This window comes from Delphinapterus leucas, chromosome 4 (genome assembly GCF_059928025.1).
Source record: "Delphinapterus leucas isolate spDelLeu-1000000601 "Yukka" chromosome 4, BTC_Dleu_Yukka2, whole genome shotgun sequence".
NCBI classification, from domain to species: Eukaryota; Metazoa; Chordata; class Mammalia; order Artiodactyla; family Monodontidae; genus Delphinapterus; species Delphinapterus leucas.
The window spans coordinates 44,527,051-44,546,548 of NC_143132.1; positions in this window are offsets into that span (position 1 = coordinate 44,527,051).

Here is a 19,498-nt window from a genome sequence, read left to right on the forward strand (position 1 = left end):
TACTACAAAGCTACAGTAATCAAGACAATATGGTACTGGCACCAAAACACAAACATAGATCATTGGAACAAGATAGAAAGCACAGAGGTAAACCCATGCACCTATGGTCAACTAATCTATGACAAAGGAGGCAAGGATATACAATGGAGAAAAGACAGTCTCTTCAAAAAGTGGTGCTTGGAGAACTGGACAGCTACATGTAAAAGAATGAAATTACAACACTTCCTAACACCATACACAAATATAAACTCAAAATGGATTAGAGACCTAAATGTAAGACTGGACACTATAAAACTCTTAGAGGAAAACATAGGAAGAACACGCTTTGACATAAACTACAGCAAGATCTTTTTTGATCAACCTCCTAGAGTAATGAAAATAAAAAACAAAAATAAACAAATGGGACCTAATGAAACTTAAAAGCTTTTTCACAGCAAAGGAAACCATAAACCAGACCAAAAGACAACCCTCAGAATGGGAGAAAATATTTGCAAATGAATCAATGGACAAAGGATTAATCTCCAAAATATATAAACAGCTCATGCAGCTCTATATTAAAAAAACAAACAACCCAATCCAAAAATGGGCAGACCTAAATAGACATTTCTCCAAAGTAGACATACACATGGTCAAGAAACACATGAAAAGCTGCTCAACATCACTAATTATTAGAGAAATGCAAATCAAAACTACAATGAGGTATCACCTCACACCAGTTAGAATGGGCTTCATCAGAAAATCTACAAACAACAAATACTGGAGAGGGTGTGCAGAAAAGGCAACCCTTTTGCACTGTTGGTGGGAATGTAAACTGATACAGTCACTATGGAGAACAGTATGGAGGTTCCTTAAAAAACTAAAAATAGAATTACCATATGATCCAGCAATCCCACTACTGGGCATATACCCAGAGAAAACCACAATTCGAAAAGACACATGCACCCCAATGTTCACTGCAGCACTATTTACAATAGCCAGGTCATGGAAGCAACCTAAATGCCCATCGACAGACGAATGGATAAAGAAGTTGTGGTACATATATACAATGGAATATTACTCAGCCATAAAAAGGAGCGAAATTGGGTCATTTGTTGAGACGTGGATGGATCTAGAGACTGTCATACAGAGTGAAGTAAGTCAGAAAGAAAAAAACAAATATCATATATTAACGCATATATGTGGAACCTAGAAAAATGGTACAGATGAACCAGTTTACAGGGCAGAAATTGAGACACAGATGTAGAGAACAAACATATGGACACCAAGGGGCGAAAACCGTGGGGGGGGGGTGTTGTGATGAATTGGGCTATTGGGATTGACATGTATACACTGATGTGTATAAAATTTATGAATAATAAGAACATGGTGTATAAAAAATAATAAAATAAAATTCAAAAATTATTTTTTAAAAAAAGAAATATTTTCTGTTAATACTAGAGCTTTAAAATACAGGATGCAAACAGACAGATATTTGGAAAGAAAGTGAATTTCAACTCTAATCTCACTTTATACAAAAACTGACTTGTAGACAATATTATATCATAAACTTTAAAATTTGATAAGAGAACATGAAAGAAAATCAGGGCTTATATAATAAATGAATATGAACATAAGCACTAAACATGAATATATTAATGTATAACATTATTAGATCCATAATATTGTGAATATATATAATATAGTTGTAATAAAATACATTATACTCATAGTATATAATATAAATGATGTATGAATAACTCTTACCCCTCAACGATAAGATGACAAACCAATTAAATGGGTGATGCATTTAAAAGATGTACAGAAGAAGAAATTCAAATGTACAAAATATACATAAAAATTCTCAACTCTAGGCACAACAGAAATAAAAATTTAATTCGACATGAAGTATTAACATATACCCATCAGAATGGTCAAAATTTTAAAGGACTGAAAATGCCAAATGTTGGCCAGTATGTGAAGCAACTGAAACTCTAACAAATTGCTGGTAAGATTCAAAATGGAACAACCTTTCTGGAGAAGAGTTTGATAAGTTTTATAGAGTTAATTACACACTTAAATTGTTATATTGGTATCTAATTATACACTTTGGTCTTTACCAAAGAGAAACAAAAACATATTCCTAGAAGAAGACTTGCATATGAGTGTTTATAGTAGCTGAACTTGTAGCAGCCCAAACTGGGGAATTCCAAATGTCCAAGAGCAGATAATGGAAAAACAAATTGTGGTATGAAGAAAGTCATACTGATAGACAACATCATGAACTAATTATATATATATATATATATATATATGTATATAGTGAAAAAAAGTATACACATACTCTATCATTCCATTTTTATAAAATTACAGAAAAAGCAAAACAAATGCATAATTAAAGAAAACAACACTTTGTGGCCTGGATTCAGTAGGTGTGAGTGTGATGGACAGCAAAGGGGAACATTTTATTATGTATAACTTATATAGCAATACATCTGACTTATGTACAAACTCTTGAAGGCAAAATAGATGGAAATTAGTGGAGGACTAGACAAACTCAATCACAGTTGGAGATTTTCATGCAACTTCCTCAATAATGGATAGAAAATAAGCCGAAAAAAATCCAGTAAAAACTTATACCTAGTGTACATCTCATTGACTACATTGATCTAATTGATATTTATACTACAACCGACAACTGTAAAATTCTTTACAACTGTACAGGGACTATTATGTATACAATTTATTCTGGGTCATAAAACACATGTTAGTAAATTAGAAAAGATTAAAATATTACAGAGGTTGCTCTCTGATCACAAAATAATTAAACTTGTAAACAATAATTATGAAATAATTTTTAAAATTCAAAGTATGTGAAAAAATGTGAAAATTTTACACCACACTTAGTAAAAAAAAATGGGGCAAAGAAATACAAGAGAAATTAGGAAATATTTGGAACTGAGTGATTTTGAAAATTCAACCAATCAAAATTTGTGTAAAGAAGTTAAAACAGTGCTTGGAGATAAATTTACAGATAAATTTTAAGAGAAATCAGTGATATGCATTCCTTTTTTAGGAACAAAAATAATGAAGAACAAAAAACAAAAGCTGGTTTTAGAAAAGAAATAACACAGACAATAAAAGAATCAGTGAAATAGAAAATAAAATAGAAAACATTATGCTAAGTGAAATGTCAGATGCAGAAGAACAAATACTGCATGAGCTCACTTATATGTGGATTCTAAAAAAGTCAAACTCATAAAATCAGATTGTAGTATGGTGGTTTCCAGGGTCTGGGGTGTGGGAGAAACTGAAAGTTGTTGGGCAAAGGGTACAAAATTTCAGTTATATGGGATAAATGTTTTCTGGAGACCTTATGTACAGTCTGGTAACTATCATAGTGGCGAATACTTGAAATTTCCTAAGAGAACAAATCTCAAATTAAAACTTCTGAACACAGAGAAACACACACAAGAGGGTAACTATGTAGAGGTGATGGATAACTTATTTAGGTTGATTATGGTGATTCTTTCACAATGTATACATATACACAAAAACATCAAGTTGTACACTTTAAATGTATGCAATTTCTCTTTGTCAAATATATCTCAATAAAATGATTTTAAAAAGAAAATAAGTCTAAAATGTGTTTCTTTGAAAATATAATTCAAACTAATAAAATCAAATCATACTTATAAAGGATGAAAGCTTACAAACACAATAGCAATATAAGAATAGAAAGAAGAGAAAATGTGGACCCTGTAGATGTTAAACATTAATAAGGAAATATAATGAACAACTAGTTACCAATAGACTAAAACGTAGAAGAAATTGACAAATTCTTTGAAAAGCTTAACTTACCAAACGGGACATAATATGACATAGAATACCCAAACAACCCTTAACTCTGATGCAGACAGTATTTTAAGAAAAGTTTCACACACACGTACATACATACAACTAAAAAAAACAAGCCAGATAATTTTACACAGGAATTGAATCAACATATGAAAAAGAAATAATACCTATGTTACATATAGTCTTTGAGAACAAGCATTTAGTATCATTAACTATCATTAAAATCCCAGTGAGATTCTGCTATAAGTCTATCAGAATGGCTAAAATTAGAAAGACTATTCAAATCTCGTGTTAGCAAGGATATGGAACATCAAAAACTTTCTTATATTGTTGGTGATACTGTAAAATGTTACAACCACTTTGGAAAAATACTTAGAAATGTCTCATAGATAAGCATAGACCTATTCTATGATCAAATAATTGTATGCCTAAATATTTACCCTAGTAACTTAAAACGTGTGCCCATAAAAAGCTTGTATCGTAATGATTACAGCAGCTTTATTTATAACAGTCCCAAACAGGAAACAACTAAAATGCTCATGAAGAGAAGAATGAGTAAAGAAATTGGCATATATTAATTAAATAAAATAATACTTAGCAATACAAAGAAATGATTTACTGATATGTGCATGATACCATATCAATTTATCTTTAAGCAAAGAAACCACACACAGAAGTGTACCTATTGTATTATTCCAGTTAAATGAAATTCCATACTGGGAAAGACTAATTTATCAAGAAAAATCAGAAAAAAATTGCCTCTGTGTGGAGAGTATTTACTGAAAAGGCATGAAGAAATTTTCTAGGGTGATAGAAAATCCTATATCTTGACTATACACCAAGCTCATCCTTATCAAACTCATCGAAGTACACATTTATGTGTGCAGTTCACTATATGTAAAGTTAAAAAAATAACTATTGAAAGTAAAAACCTGGGGGTCCCTAGAGTTTTAAGGAAAATCAGAGGTAAAGTTTGTACTCAGTAAATTGATATAGTCACTTTTTCTTTCTCTATTCTATATAGGAATCTCTCAGTTATTATAGAAAAATGAAAGATAGGTTAGAGATTAACATATCTGTGATTTTGAAAACCTACTGAACTCCAGAGTTTAAAACTGTATATAAATAGTGAGTTTTATTTTCGCTTGTTAACTTTATCTTTGAGGCAGTCAAAAGGTACACATACCTAAAGCCATAAATATAGGGTAGTTATAATTTTAAAGAGTGTAGCAAAGCATTAATTCAACAAATATTTATTAATAATCAAATATAAAAGATTTTAAATCTCTCCTTTCATGGATAATATAAAAGAAGATGTCTTTCCAAATGATTAAGCTATTAAATTAGCACGTGTATATGCCAAATATATATCCACAACTTGATTACTAGCTGTGGATGTGTGGATGTGCTCAAAAGCACGTGCACACACACACACACACACACACACACACACAGGCTGGAAATACTTAAAGCCAATATTTTCACTAGGTTGACCGCTGGAACTGAATCAACAATTGAATTCTAGGAAGTCCTTATTAATATATTAGGTGATTATCAGATTTTGAAATTGTCAATATTGAAAATATCCATGTATTCTTTTGAAATTCATTGCAAACCTGCTGCATTATGGCATTGGTCAGTGACATTTAATATAGGAAACTCTAGAACAGTGCTATATAGTAAACTGGTGGTTATTAAAATAGTAACTTGAATTTTCCAGTTTTTCAAAACTCTAATATTGACTAAGATTTAAAATGTTTAAATTCCAGAAATGTTCAGAGCCTGCTACCTTAAATATCCCCTGAGAATTATTACAAGGAAATAATAGAGAAATGTTGGTGGAAGTAGAGGTAAGCTTCTATTTTAAAAACCTGTGAATGTTTATTAGGAAGAAAGTAATAAATACATCCAGGGTCATAGGACCATTGTATAGAACAGTAGGATAATAATGCTGAAACAATTCACAGAAACCAGCAATAATAAGTCACAAAATTAAGCCCAATGGAATTAACCATAAAATCCAATCAATGGCTCACTCACTGAAGGTTAATGAAGAGTTTTGTACAGTTTCAGGTTAAGTTTGAGAGATTTGTATCATATAGGGTGCACATATATGTAAGAGAAAATTCCAACAAACAAAAGCAGGGATTGTGGTAAAAATTTCAGACAAAAAAATTAGTGGATTGGATTGACATCATATTGGGAAATGGAATGCCACAATAAAGATATAATAGTCACTACTTTTCTTTTCCATTCACATATGATATTATTTTACTATTTTTTGAACGATTGCTTTTTAAAAATACATTACTACATCTCATAAGAAACGTGATAAATAACAATTTTGAAGATCAATTTTGAACATACCTTTAGGAAGTGCTTTTGATTAAATTCCTTGAAATGAAAACTTAATAGTAGAAACAAAATAATAAAAAATGACCTCAACTTAATTATGTAGTAATACATAGTTTTATAGTTATGTGATAAAAACTATGTAATAAAATTTCCTAATTGGAAGTACCTAACTAAATCAGTACTCTATAGATTGTAAACTAGCATATTAACAGAAAAAATATGACATGCTCTTCAATATTTTTCATTGATTAACTCATCCCTATCTAGGTAAATTTTTAGATACCTATTTATAATAATTCATATTGTAATTTATATTTAAAATATGTAATATATAAAAACAAAGGTATAATATTACTAGATAAACCATATTAGTGCATAATATAAAGTTTTATGAACAGAGAAATGTCATCGTACATTCAAAGACAACTATAAACATAATGAAAGCAACAGTGTAACTATGATTACATTCTAAATGAACTGTACATGGTGGTACATTCAATTAGACACAGTCTATCGTATAAATTCCATTTGCTCATTAACTTTCTCCTTTAATGCTAAATTACCCCATTTAAGATCAGCAGGGAGGACTTCCCTGGTGGCACAGTGGTTGAGAGTCCGCCTGCCGATGCACGGGACACGGGTTCGTGCCCCGGTCAAGGAAGATCCCACATGCCGCGGAGCGGCTGGGCCCGTGAACCATGGCCACTGAGCCTGCGCGTCCGAAGCCTGTGCTCCGCAACGGGAGAGGCCACAATGGTGAGAGGCCCGCGTACCGCAAAAACAAAAGAAATCAGCAGGGAAAATCTGTATATAGGAAACTATTGACCTATTAACAAGTAGAATATTTTGTTTTGAATTTTTTAAAAATTGCAGTTACCTGCAACTTTTAAAAGTATGTCATTTATGTGATATGTTTTGTCCCACTGAGTTTTCGCCTTTGTGAAACTCTTCTATCCTTTCACTAAAATCAAAATCATCCCGTTGATTCATACTTAGTAGGAAACTTGAAATAAGTTCAGTAAAAGTTTCTATCCAGCTATTATACACTGTCTATTCCATTTGGAAAAACAAGGCAGATACAAATTCATGAACTTTTCTCCCTTTTTAAATTCCACTATTCAGTGAGTTGTGTTTATTTTACTTGTTGTAAAGGACTCTAAGTAAACCTGGTTATGTTTGCCTTATTAACTTTAAAAGTGTATTGTCGGGCTTCCCTGGTGGCGCAGTGGTTGAGAGTCCGCCTGCTGATACAGGGGACACGGGTTCGTGCCCCGGTCCGGGAAGATCCCACATGCCGCAGAGCGGCTGGGCCCGTGAGCCATGGCCGTTAAGCCTGCGCGTCCGGAGCCTGTGCTCCGCAATGGGAGAGGTCACAACAGTGAGAGGCCCGCATACCGCAAAAAACAAAATAAACAAAAAGTGTATTGTCAACCTCATTGCTCTGCTGGAGTAGAGTCATAGCTAGCTGACAATAGTCCACCACCCATCTTTTAAAATTCATATGCTGCTGAATTTAGTGTTGTTTTGAATTATGCATGATATATTAAATAATTTTGGAGTGGATCTCCTTGTCCTGATAGTAGCAGCTATTCTATCAGGAGATTACTCTTAAAGTAATATACCAGTTATTTTTCTTCTTAACAAGCTTATCACTAGCTTGATTCACAGCAAATTATTCCTCCTTGAGGGTTTCTTTGAATCTGCTCTCATGTCTTGTGTGAATTCCTTATTTCTTCTTACTATTATAACACTGTAGCCAAATTTTGACAGGGGAGGTTATTACTAAGCATTCTGTCAATTTATAAAGTAATTTGATTACTATAAAAATCATATGATTTAAAAAGTAGTTTTCTTTTTTGACCCAGCATTTCCACACATATTGGGATATAATGAGATACCTCCCATAGCAAGTAGCTCCCTACTATAAGTTAAGTGAGATAACTTCATTCTTATGTTGTTTTTCTTTAAATGTCAATTTTTTGGAGCAGTTTTAGATTTACAACAAAATTAAGAAGAAAGTACAGAGATTTCCCATATACTCCTTACCCTCACACAGGCATAGTGGCCCTATTACCAACATTATTAACCATAATGGTACATTATTTTTTTTTTTACCAAGGATGAACCTACATTGACACACCCAGTGTTCTGGATTTGAGACATTCTAAGAGATGTGCAGTGATATCTAATTATAGTTTTAATTTTCATTTTCCTGATGATATAAGATGTGGAGCATATCATCATATGCGTTTTGCATCTTTATATCTTTGGTGAGCTGTCTGTCAAGGTCTTTGGCCCATTTTTTTTATTGGTTTGTTTGTTATTTATTGTTGAGTCATAACAGTTCTTTATCTAGTTTAAATAACACTCTTTTATCAGATGCGTCTTATATAAATATTTTCTCCCAGCCTATGGCTTGTCCTCTCATTCACTTAATATTATTTATAAAATATTAGAAAAGATAATCTTCACTTAGGACTGTTGATATTCTTAGAAGTAGCTATGATTTATATAAGGAGAAACTGACAGAATTAAATAAAAACTAATAAAACATGAATGAATTATGTTATATGGTCAACTTCAAAGATGAGAAGAAACAGAAAATTGTATGTGACCAGAACTATAACCAATCTGATACTGCAAGGTGAAATATATCTTTCAAGTTAATAACCAGAATTTTAAAATATAAACTCCATAGAATTAAACATAAATTAAAGCAGAATTGGAAAAAGTTCCTTATAAATATAGTTCTAGGCATGTATGTAATTCTATATAGAAAGAGAAATTTAAAACTTACCTGCAAAGACAAAAAGAGGACTTGAGTAAATGGTAAATGGAAAGAAATAGGATACTATGTTCCTGTTTGGAAAAAATTAATGTACAGTTGACCCTTGAACAACTCAAGGATTGTAGTCTGCCCTTTGAATCCTTGGTTCCTTCACATCTTTGGATTCAACCAATGACAACGGACCGCGGAGTAGTGTAAAAATTTACTAATAGAAAATGTATATAAATGGACCCGTACAGTTCAAACCAGCTTTGTTCAAGGGTCAACTATAACATATATATGTCAGCTCTGCTAAAATTAATTTGTAAATTTAATTCAGTACTACTAGTTTCCAATTGCATTTTTACTCTATTTTAAATTCTTATTTTAAAATAACTTTAAATTCAAAAGAAATGGCAAAAATAGTATAGAGAATTTATTTGTACGTTTTACTTATCTTCCCCCAATAGTATCATCTTAAAAAATTACATTGTCAAGATCAGGAATTTGACATTTTTAAAACTATTAACAAAACTAGGAACATTATACAGATTTTACCAGGTTTACTTGCAGTCTTTTTCCTGTGTAGTTATATGAAATTTCATTACATGTATAGATTCCTGTACAGTCAGATTACAAAACTATTTAATATTCACAAATAAACTCTTTGCTACCCTTTGTCACAACCTTCCCTAAATTTAAGCTCTGTCAAACATTAATCTGTTCTCTATGACTACTATTGTGTCACATTGAAGAAGTTATATAAAAGGAACCAAATTGGTATTTTTGCTCAGGATAATGCCCTTGAGATTCACAAAATTGTCTGAATCAATATTTTGTTCCTTTTTACTGCTGAGTTCTATTCCATTATATGTATATACCACAGTATGTCTATTTACCTGTTGAGGGAAATGTATGTTCTTTTTTTTTGTTTGTTTTTGACTATTAGAAATTAAATGGCTATGAACATTTGTGCACAGATTTGTGTTAAATATAGGTTTTGATTTCTTTAGGAAAAAACCCTGAGTGTAACTTTTGTGTAGTATGGTAAATATAGCTTTAACTTTATAAGAAACTGCCAAACTATCTTCCAGAGTGACTATGCTACTTTACATTTCCACCATCACTATATGAGAGATACAGTCCTTCTATATCCCCATCATACTTTGTATTCAATGCTACGTTTTTGACATATGTCCATAAACCGCATATGTTACTGCTTCTAGCCAAATACCATCGTATCCTACGATAACAACTATTATATTTTACTTATCTGTTCTCAATGTTCTCTTAAACTTTGCCCTGTCTTCTCATTACTAAAAAATTACTGCAAATTAATGCTGTGTAAAATATGTATGTGTAAACTTCACTTGTATATAGCCTAGTAATGAGCTCACAGGATAAGTATAATCTTAATAAATAGTGCCAGATTTCTTTCCAAAATAGCTGTACCTGTGTACTTCACTAGAATGAATTTCTATTTCCCATCTCCTAATCAAAACTTTCATTGTCTAATTTTTATCATACTGATTTCTATAAATTAGTATTTTTTTGTTTTTGTTTTAATTTGATCACCTCTGGTTGCTAGTAAGTTTGAGCATTTCTTTATAACTGTTGCACTTCAGAAGTCCCCTTCAGTGAATTTTGTGTTGACTCATACATTGACTATATTTCTCCTGGGTTTTGTAACTTTTTCTTATTTTAAAGGACTTCTTGGAATACTCTACCATCCCCTTGTTTCTTCTAGATATTGCAATAATTTTCTTCCAGTACGCCACTTTGCTACAATTTCCGTTGCAAACAAATTCCTTAATTTGTATTTAATAAAATCCATTATTTTATACACCGAAAAAAGAACATTTTGGATATCATTCAGCAAGGTTTTCTACATCTTAATTACAAAACATTCTGCATAATTGGGGCTTATATAAAAGGAACATATTTAATGACTGAGAATTATTTTGTGGAACTCTAAGCATTTTCAATACTTTAAGTTCTGCCTTTGGAAGAATTGAAAACTATTTACCTGCCAGTTTAAAATATTTTGACACATTTTTCATTACAATGTTTTCCATTCTCAATCATTTTTGTAGGAGTATTGAAATTACATTTTCTTACTTTTATTTTCATGTCTGATTTTAAAGTGTGAAACAGCACTCTTGAAACTTTACATCACACATCTCATATTGTGAAAAGTTGAATTGATATCAAAAAGAAAAATTGTTATTTCTTTCCTCTTATAAAATAGTCTTTGGGTTTCCCTGGTGACACAGTGGTTAAGAATCCACCTGCCAATGCAGGGGACACGGGTTCGAGCCCTGGTCCAGGAAGATCCCACACGCCACAGAGTAAGTACAAGTCTATGCGTCACAACTACTAAGCCTGCGTTCTAGAGCCCATGAGCCAGAAATACTGAACCAACATGCCACAACTACTGAAGCCCGCACACCTAGAGCCCGTGCTCTGCAACAAGAGAAGCCACTGCAATGAGAAGTCAGTGTATCGTAACGAAGAGTAGCCCCCGCTTGCCACGAGAGGAAGCCCACACACAGCAATGAAGACCCAACACAGCCAAAAATAAATAAATAAAATAAATTTATAAAAAAGAAAAATAGCCTTTCCTCATAGAGATCCTGACCCAAGATGACACACAGCGTGGAATGCTGTGTTACAAGAGCAAAGTTGCCTGTAATTTAAAATACAATACTGAGACTCACTTCTCTCAAAGAGGGTTTCACAATCACTGATGAGACTTAACTTAGAGAGACAGAAAGGAAAATAAATAGGTAGATAGGTAAAAAAGCAAGACTTTTATTTTGTCTTTCAAAAAATAATGTGGAAAAAAAAAGTCTACTCTATGCAGTAGCATCCCTAAGCTATGGTACATTTGAGGGAGGAAAACAAAAGTAGAAAGTCACCTACCATATGTAGTGTTCAGGATTTTTTCAACATTCAATCAGACTCACTTTATATTTGATCTGGATGTTAGGTCTTCGTACATACAACCAAGGTTATATCAACTTTAAGAGTACTCTCTGAAAGCTGACTTTATTTGAGTAGATCAAATTATCATTAGGTATTAAGGATGAGAAGCTTAGAAGCAGTCCATAAGAAATAGGGAAGGAAAATAAGACTGAGAATGAAAATTAACCCCCCAAATAAGAATGTGAGAAACAACAGAACCAGTGGTAAGTTATGTTAAACAATAAGGAAGGAGAAAGTTTCACAATGTATAGTGCTCTTATAGAGAATTATGTTGGTAAGAATGTTGAGTGGCTATTGAAGAAGTCTGAAGATGATAATACAAGTGCAGCATTTCTTGAGTTGTATTCTATCCCAAATTATGTGCATATGTGTTTAAATATAAAAAATATTTTACTAATATTATGGGATTTTCCTCAAACTTTCATATAAAACTAATAATTCTGGACCATATTTATTTTGTGGCTCAGAATGTTAAACTAACACTAACATGGTGGTTCTGGAGAATGGGAGTTCTCAATCTCCAGTTTTGGAAATATGACTACTCAGCAAAAAAGGAAAATAAAGCTAAAATAAAAATGCATGGTGATCACTGGGCTTAGAAAGTTAAATCAATGAATACTTAATTTGCACCAAAGTATATATGTTATTTAGCTAAAGTAATTGTAGGAACACAAACACAGAAAGGCTAAGCTTTATGCTAAAGTAATTTTTTTTTTTTTTTTTTTTTGCGGTATGTGGGCCTGTCTCTGTTGTGGCCTCTCCCGTTGCAGAGCACAGGCTCCAGACGCGCAGGCTCAGCGGCCATGGCTCACGGGCCCAGCCGCTCCGCGGCATGTGGGATCTTCCCGGACCGGGGCACGAACTCGTGTCCCCTGCATCGGCAGGCGGACTCTCAACCACTGCGCCACCAGGGAAGCCCCATGCTAAAGTAATTTAATACCTAGCTTAATACCTAGTTGGTTAGACAAAATAAATATGTAAAAACTAAATTTCAATACAAGCTGGAAATGTTAAACTCAGTGCTAGTTGGGATATGGTAAGTGAGTTATGAAAGGTCAAATAACAATTATGTACAAAAAATTCTAAGAGAATTGTTGACTATTCAGGATAGGCCAGATTATTGATACATCAGCTTGGACAGGAAAAAAATCTGCTTTATGGATTTGTAATATAATTATCAATTCAATTACTTTCCTTAAAGCATCAGAGAGAATACCTTGCATGTAGGCAGCACTGGAAACACATGAATGAGTAAACACATTACATATAATGTGTAGAGCAGGCATTAGAAAAATGATAATTTAATTTTTGTGTCAGCAGAATAATAACTTTTATATCTGTTACTGATCATGAAAGCAATCTACCCTTCTGATACCCTGGAAGTTGAAGCAAAATTTACCAGCACAACAAAAACAGGTACTGTTCTCACATTTCCATGGGTTTTGCTGTTAATACTTATTTACAGTAAGGAAGACCCAAATGGTATGTTCTTTTCAACAGATTTTTTTTCCTTTGCAAATAGTGAAAAATGTAATGAATGAAAAACCTTTGCCTCCTAGAGTAGTGTGGAAAAGCATATGAATAACTCATTCTACTCAATATGTAATTGACTTGAAAACCAAAATAGCACAATTAGATGACTACCTACTTGATTATATCAATTAATTAAAACAGGCATTTTTTTCCAAAATAGTCTTTTTGTTCTACAATTGCTTCTCTGTTATGTATAAATATATATAAGTTTGAAAATGTAAAATTGATTTACTTAATTCTAAATTAAATTATACTAATTGAGCATTTTTAGGTATGTCACATTTCATTTTAATCTGAAGCTTGAAAAAATATAAGATTATCTTGTACTAGCATACAAATAATAAAAAAAGATCAAGTTCAGAATAACAGTGCTGTGAGCAATTCATTTTAAATAATGCATGAAACATAGTCTTAAAGTCAGTTGATTATACATTGGGAATTTATAATAAGAAGGAAATCCTTTTGCTTGTGCTTGAGTAACAAGTTCAGTTGAACAATGGAATGAAAAAAATTAAAAAATTTTCTAAATTTTTGATATTAGATACCACAAGCTATTGCAATATGCATTATTCCAAATAACTGGTAAAAATATATATAAGATGAAATGGCAGAATCCATTTTATCCAATAATATTTAGATTTCAATCATGAAATGTTCTGGAAAAATAGTCATACCACCACTGAAATTTAAGAAGATATTACAATGTGTATTTCTTACATAGTTGCAAAACACACGAGGAAGAGAAAAAATAAAAGTGTTTCCTAGTCAAATAACTTTAAACAAGATGTGTGTCATAATTCTGACTGAGAGATTCCTAAAACACAGTAGATATTAAAGGTGAGGGCAAGTCCTGTAGTAAATCACCTGCTTAGTCTTTTTCCAAACCTAATTGATCAAAAGTGAGAAAGAGGGCTTCCCTGGTGGCGCAGTGGTTGAGAGTCAGCCTGCCGATGCAGGGGACATGGGTTCGTGTCCCGGTCCGGGATGATCCCACATGCCGTGGAGCGGCTGGGCCCGTGAGCCATGGCCGCTGAGCCTGCGCGTCCAGAGCCTGTGCTCCGCAACGGGAGAGGCCACAACAGTGAGAGGCCCGTGTACCAAAGGAAAAAAAAAAAAAAGTGAGAAAGAGAAAGAGAGAGATAAAAGTTTCTTTGATGACTTCTAATTATTACAGAGCAAGTTTTCCCTATACACACTTGGGAAACTTAATGGCTTCAAACAAACAAACAAAAAATGTTCTTTTACAGTTCTTGAGTTCTGAAGCTCAAAAGTTTAAAATGTTCTTACTGGATAAAATCAAAGTTGTTAAAACAGCTACAGTCCCTCTGGAGGTTCTAGGGGGAGAAATGAGTTCCTTGATTTTTCTATCCTCTAGAGGCTGCCTAGAATTCTTGGCTTGTGGCCCCACCTCCCATCTTTAACTCGAGAAGCATAATATCTTCAAATCCCCCTCCTCTCTGACTTCTGTCTCCATTGTTTCCCTTCTCTGATTCTGACACTCCTGCCTCCCTCTTATCAGGACCCTTGATTACACTGGGCTCACCCAAATAATTCAGTATGATCTCCCTGTATTGAGTCTTAATCACATCTCCACAGTCTCTTTTTCTATATAAGGTAACAAATTCACAGATTCTTGGGATTAGGACATGAACATATCCAGGAGGCCATTATTCTGCCTACCACAGTATACCTATTGACTGCCCCCCAATCACATCCATCCCACATGCAAAATACATTTATCCTAACTCAATATCTGCAAAAGTCTCAATCCATTACAACATCAACTCAAAGTCCCAAAGCTCATCTAAATCTCAACAACTCAAAAGATCCACATTTTATCGTCTAGATTATCTAAATTAGATATGTGTGACAATAATAATTTCAAGGTAAACATTTTTTTCCAGCTTAATGAAGACTAACTGACAAATAAAAATTTTTTACACTTACCATGTATAAATGATTACTACAATCAAGGTAGTTAACATATAGTTATTATTTTTGTGTACAGTGAGAAGATTTAAGATCATCTCTCTTAGCAGCTTTCAACTATACAGTACAGTAGTATTAACTATAGTCACCATACTATACATTAGCTCTCCAGAATTATTCATCGTTCATAACTGAAACTTTGTACCTTTGACAAACTTCTCTCCATTGCCTCCATTCCCCAGCCCCTAGAAACCACCATTCTACTCTCTGCTTCTATGAGTTCAACTTTTTTAGATTACACATATAAGTAAGATCATGCAGTATTCGTCTTTCTGTGACTGGCTTATTTTACTTAGCATAATGTCTTTTAGATACATCCATGTTGTTACAAATAATAAGATTTCATTCCTTTTAAAGGTTGAAATAAATATATATATGTGTATATATATATATATATATATATATTTATATCACATTTTCTTTATCCATTCACCCATTCATTGACACTTAGGCTGATTCCATTTCTTCACTATTGTGAGTCATGCTTCAATGGACATAGGAGGGCAGATATCTATTTGAGAAAATGATTTCATTTCCTTTGGATACCCAGAACTGGGATTGCTAGATCATATGCTAGTTCTATTTTTAATTTATTAAGAAACCTCCATACTATTTTCCATAATGGCTATACCAATTTACATTCCCACTAACATTGTACAGAGTTCCTTTTTCTCCACATCCCTACCAACATTTATAGATTGTCTTTTTGATAATAGCCAATTCTAACAGGTGTGCAATGGCATCTCATTGTGGTTTTGATTTGCATTTCCCTGATGATTAGTGATGTTGATCATTTTTTCATATACCGTTGGATACTTGTATGTCTTTTTTGTTTTGAGAAATGGGTATTCAGGCCCTTTGCCCATTTTAAAATCAGGTTATTTGTTTTCTTGTTATTGAGCTATTTGTGTATATATATTGTACATTATCCCCTTATTAGATGTATGATTTGCAAATATTTTCTCCCAATCCATAGGTTACTTTCACATTTTGTTGATTTTTTTCCTTTTCTGTGCAGAAACTTTTTAGTTTGATGCCAATCCCATTTGTCTATTTTTGCTCTTGTGGTCATGCTCTCAATATTGTATGCAAAACAGCATTGCTCAGACCATTGATAAAAAGTTTTTTTCTGTTTCTTTCTACAGTTTCAGGTCTTATGTTTAAGTCTTTAGTCAATGTTGAGTTGATTTTTGTAAATGGTGTGAGATGAAAGTCCAATTTCATTCTTCTGCATGCAAATATTTACTTTCCCCAACATCATTTACTGAAGAGACTGTCTTTGTCTAAGATCAATTGATCATAAATGTATGGATGTATTTCTGGGCTCTATTCTGTTCCATTGGTCTATATGTCTTTTTTATGCCAGTGCCATACTGTTTTCATAACTATAGCTTTGTAGTGTATTTTGAAATCAGGTAGTGTAATACTTCCAACTTTGTTCTTTTTGCTCAAGATTACTTTGACTGAGGACTTCTGTGGTTCCATATCAATTTTAGGACTGTTTTTCTATTTTTGTAAAAAATGCCATTGGAATTTTGGTAAAGATTGCACTGAAACTGTAGGTCACTTCGGGCAGTATGAACAACTTAACAGTGTTAATTCTTACACTTCATGAACATGGTATACCTTTCCACTTATTTGTGTCTTCCTCAATTCCTTTTATCAATGTTTTACAGTTTTCAGTGTACACACCTTTCACCTCCCTGTTTAAATTTATTTCCAAGTATTTTATGCTATTATAAATGTGATTGTTCACTCAATTTATTTTTCAGATAGTTCACTGTTAGTGTTTGGAAATTCTACCTATTTTTGTATGTTGATTTTATTTACTGCAACTTTACTAAATTACTTTATTAGTTCTAATAGCTTTTGGTGGAGTCTTTGGGACTTTCTATACATAACATCATGTCATCTGCAAACAAAGACAATTTTACTTCTTTTCTGATTGCTCTAACTAGGGTTTCCAATACTATGTTAAATAGAACAGGCAAGAATGGGCATCCTTGTCTTGTTCCTGATCTTAGAGATTTCCAAATGTTAAACAAAATTACTTTCCTAGCATAAACCCATCTTGGTCTTGACGTATTATCATTTTTATATACAGTTAGGTATTACTTACTACATTTTGTTAAGAAATGTTTCAACTATGTCCATGAGGGTTTTTGGTCAAAAATTTATGTCGTCTTGTAATGTCTTTGGTTTTAATATCAGGGCAAAGCTTGTCTTATAGAGAAAATTGTGGAAAATTGGCTCCTTTTCAATTTTCTTCAAGAGTTTTTACGGAATTGATATTATTTCTTCTTAAACATTTATAGAACTCATAGTCAATCCACTTGATCAATTTTCTTTGTGGAGAAGTTTTTAACTAAAATTCAGTTTTTTTAAACAAGTATATTCAGGTTATCTATTACTTCTCAGTAAGTTGTGGCTTCAAGAAGTTATCTATTTCATCCATGTTGGTGAATTTATTTAGACCAATAAAATTGGTCATAATAATCATTTACTAACCTTTCACTATCTGTAGACTACAGTGATGCCATGGATCTTATTTGTGATATTAGTAATTTGTGTTTTTTCTTTCTTTTTTTACAGATTAGTCTAGAAAGAATTATATCTTTTTTTTAGCTTCTTAAAGATCAATTCTGGTTTCGTTAATCTTCCCTACTTATTTTGTGTTTTCTAATTTATTGATTTCTACTCAGGTATTGATTTTTCCTCTATTCTTATTTTCTGTTTAATTTGTTCTTTTCTTTTGAGCTTCTTAAGGTGGAAAATAAGGTCATTGATTGAGAAATTTGTGCACTTTTTAAAATCTATGCATTTAGTGCTATAAATATCTACATCCTATTAAGCAGAATCCCACAAATTTTATTGTATTTTGAATTTAGTTTAGTCCAATTTAAAATAATTTTCTAGTTTTATGTATTATTTAACCCATAGGTTATTTAGAAATGTGTGTTTAGATTTTAATATTGGGAGATTTTCCAGGTATCATTCTGTTGTTGATTTCAAATTGAATTTCTGTATTGACAGAGAACACACTTTTTATGAACTGAATAATTTTAAATTTATTGGAAATTGTTTTATAGCCCAGAATATGATCTATTTTGGCAAATGTTTTGTGTGCCCAGGAAAAGAGTGTTTGTTCTGCCATTGTGAAGGATATTGATTTGTAAATATCAGTTAGACCAAGATGGCTAATAGTGTTGTTCATTCTTCAATATACTGATTGGTTTTCTGTCAAATTCTTATATCAGTGTTTTTGAGAGAGCAGTATTGGACCCTCAAGCAATAACTGAGGATTTGTCTATATCTGCTTACAGCCCACTCAATTTTTTCATGTACATTTAAACTCATATAAAGTATATAAATATTTACAATTGTTCACTTTTCGGGTTTTTTTTTTTTTTGCGGTAAGCGGGCCCCTCACTGTTGTGGCCTCTCCCGTTGTGGAACACAGGTTCCGGACACGCAGGCTCAGCAGCCATGGCTCACGGGCCCAGCCGCTCCGCGGCATGTGGGATCTTCCTGGACTGGGGCACGAACCCGTGTCCCCTGCATTGGCAGGTGGACTCTCAACCACTACGCCACCAGGGAAGCCGAATGTTTACAATTGTTTATCCTTTTAGTGATTTGATCTCCATATCATTAAGAAGTAAATTCCTGTATCTTTGGTAATATTTTTTTCCTCAGAAATCAGCTTTGCCTGTTATTGATATAGGCACTCCATCTTTTGCATTACATATCTTTTCCATACTTTTGTTTTTAATCAATGAATGTTTTTTATATTTAAACTTCGTTTCTTGTAGTCATCATCTAGATCTAGGGTTTTTTTTTTTTAACTCGTGTTTGTTAATCCAATTTGATAATATCTTTTAATTGTTGCATTTATATAAGTTACATTTAATATGATTATTGATGTTGTTTTGTTTAAATCAACCAAGCTGCTTTTGATTTCTATTTGTCTTACCTGTGCTTTTTCCCCATTGTCTTTTTCTCTGCCTATTTTGGATTCAATATTTTTAAGTTTCCCAG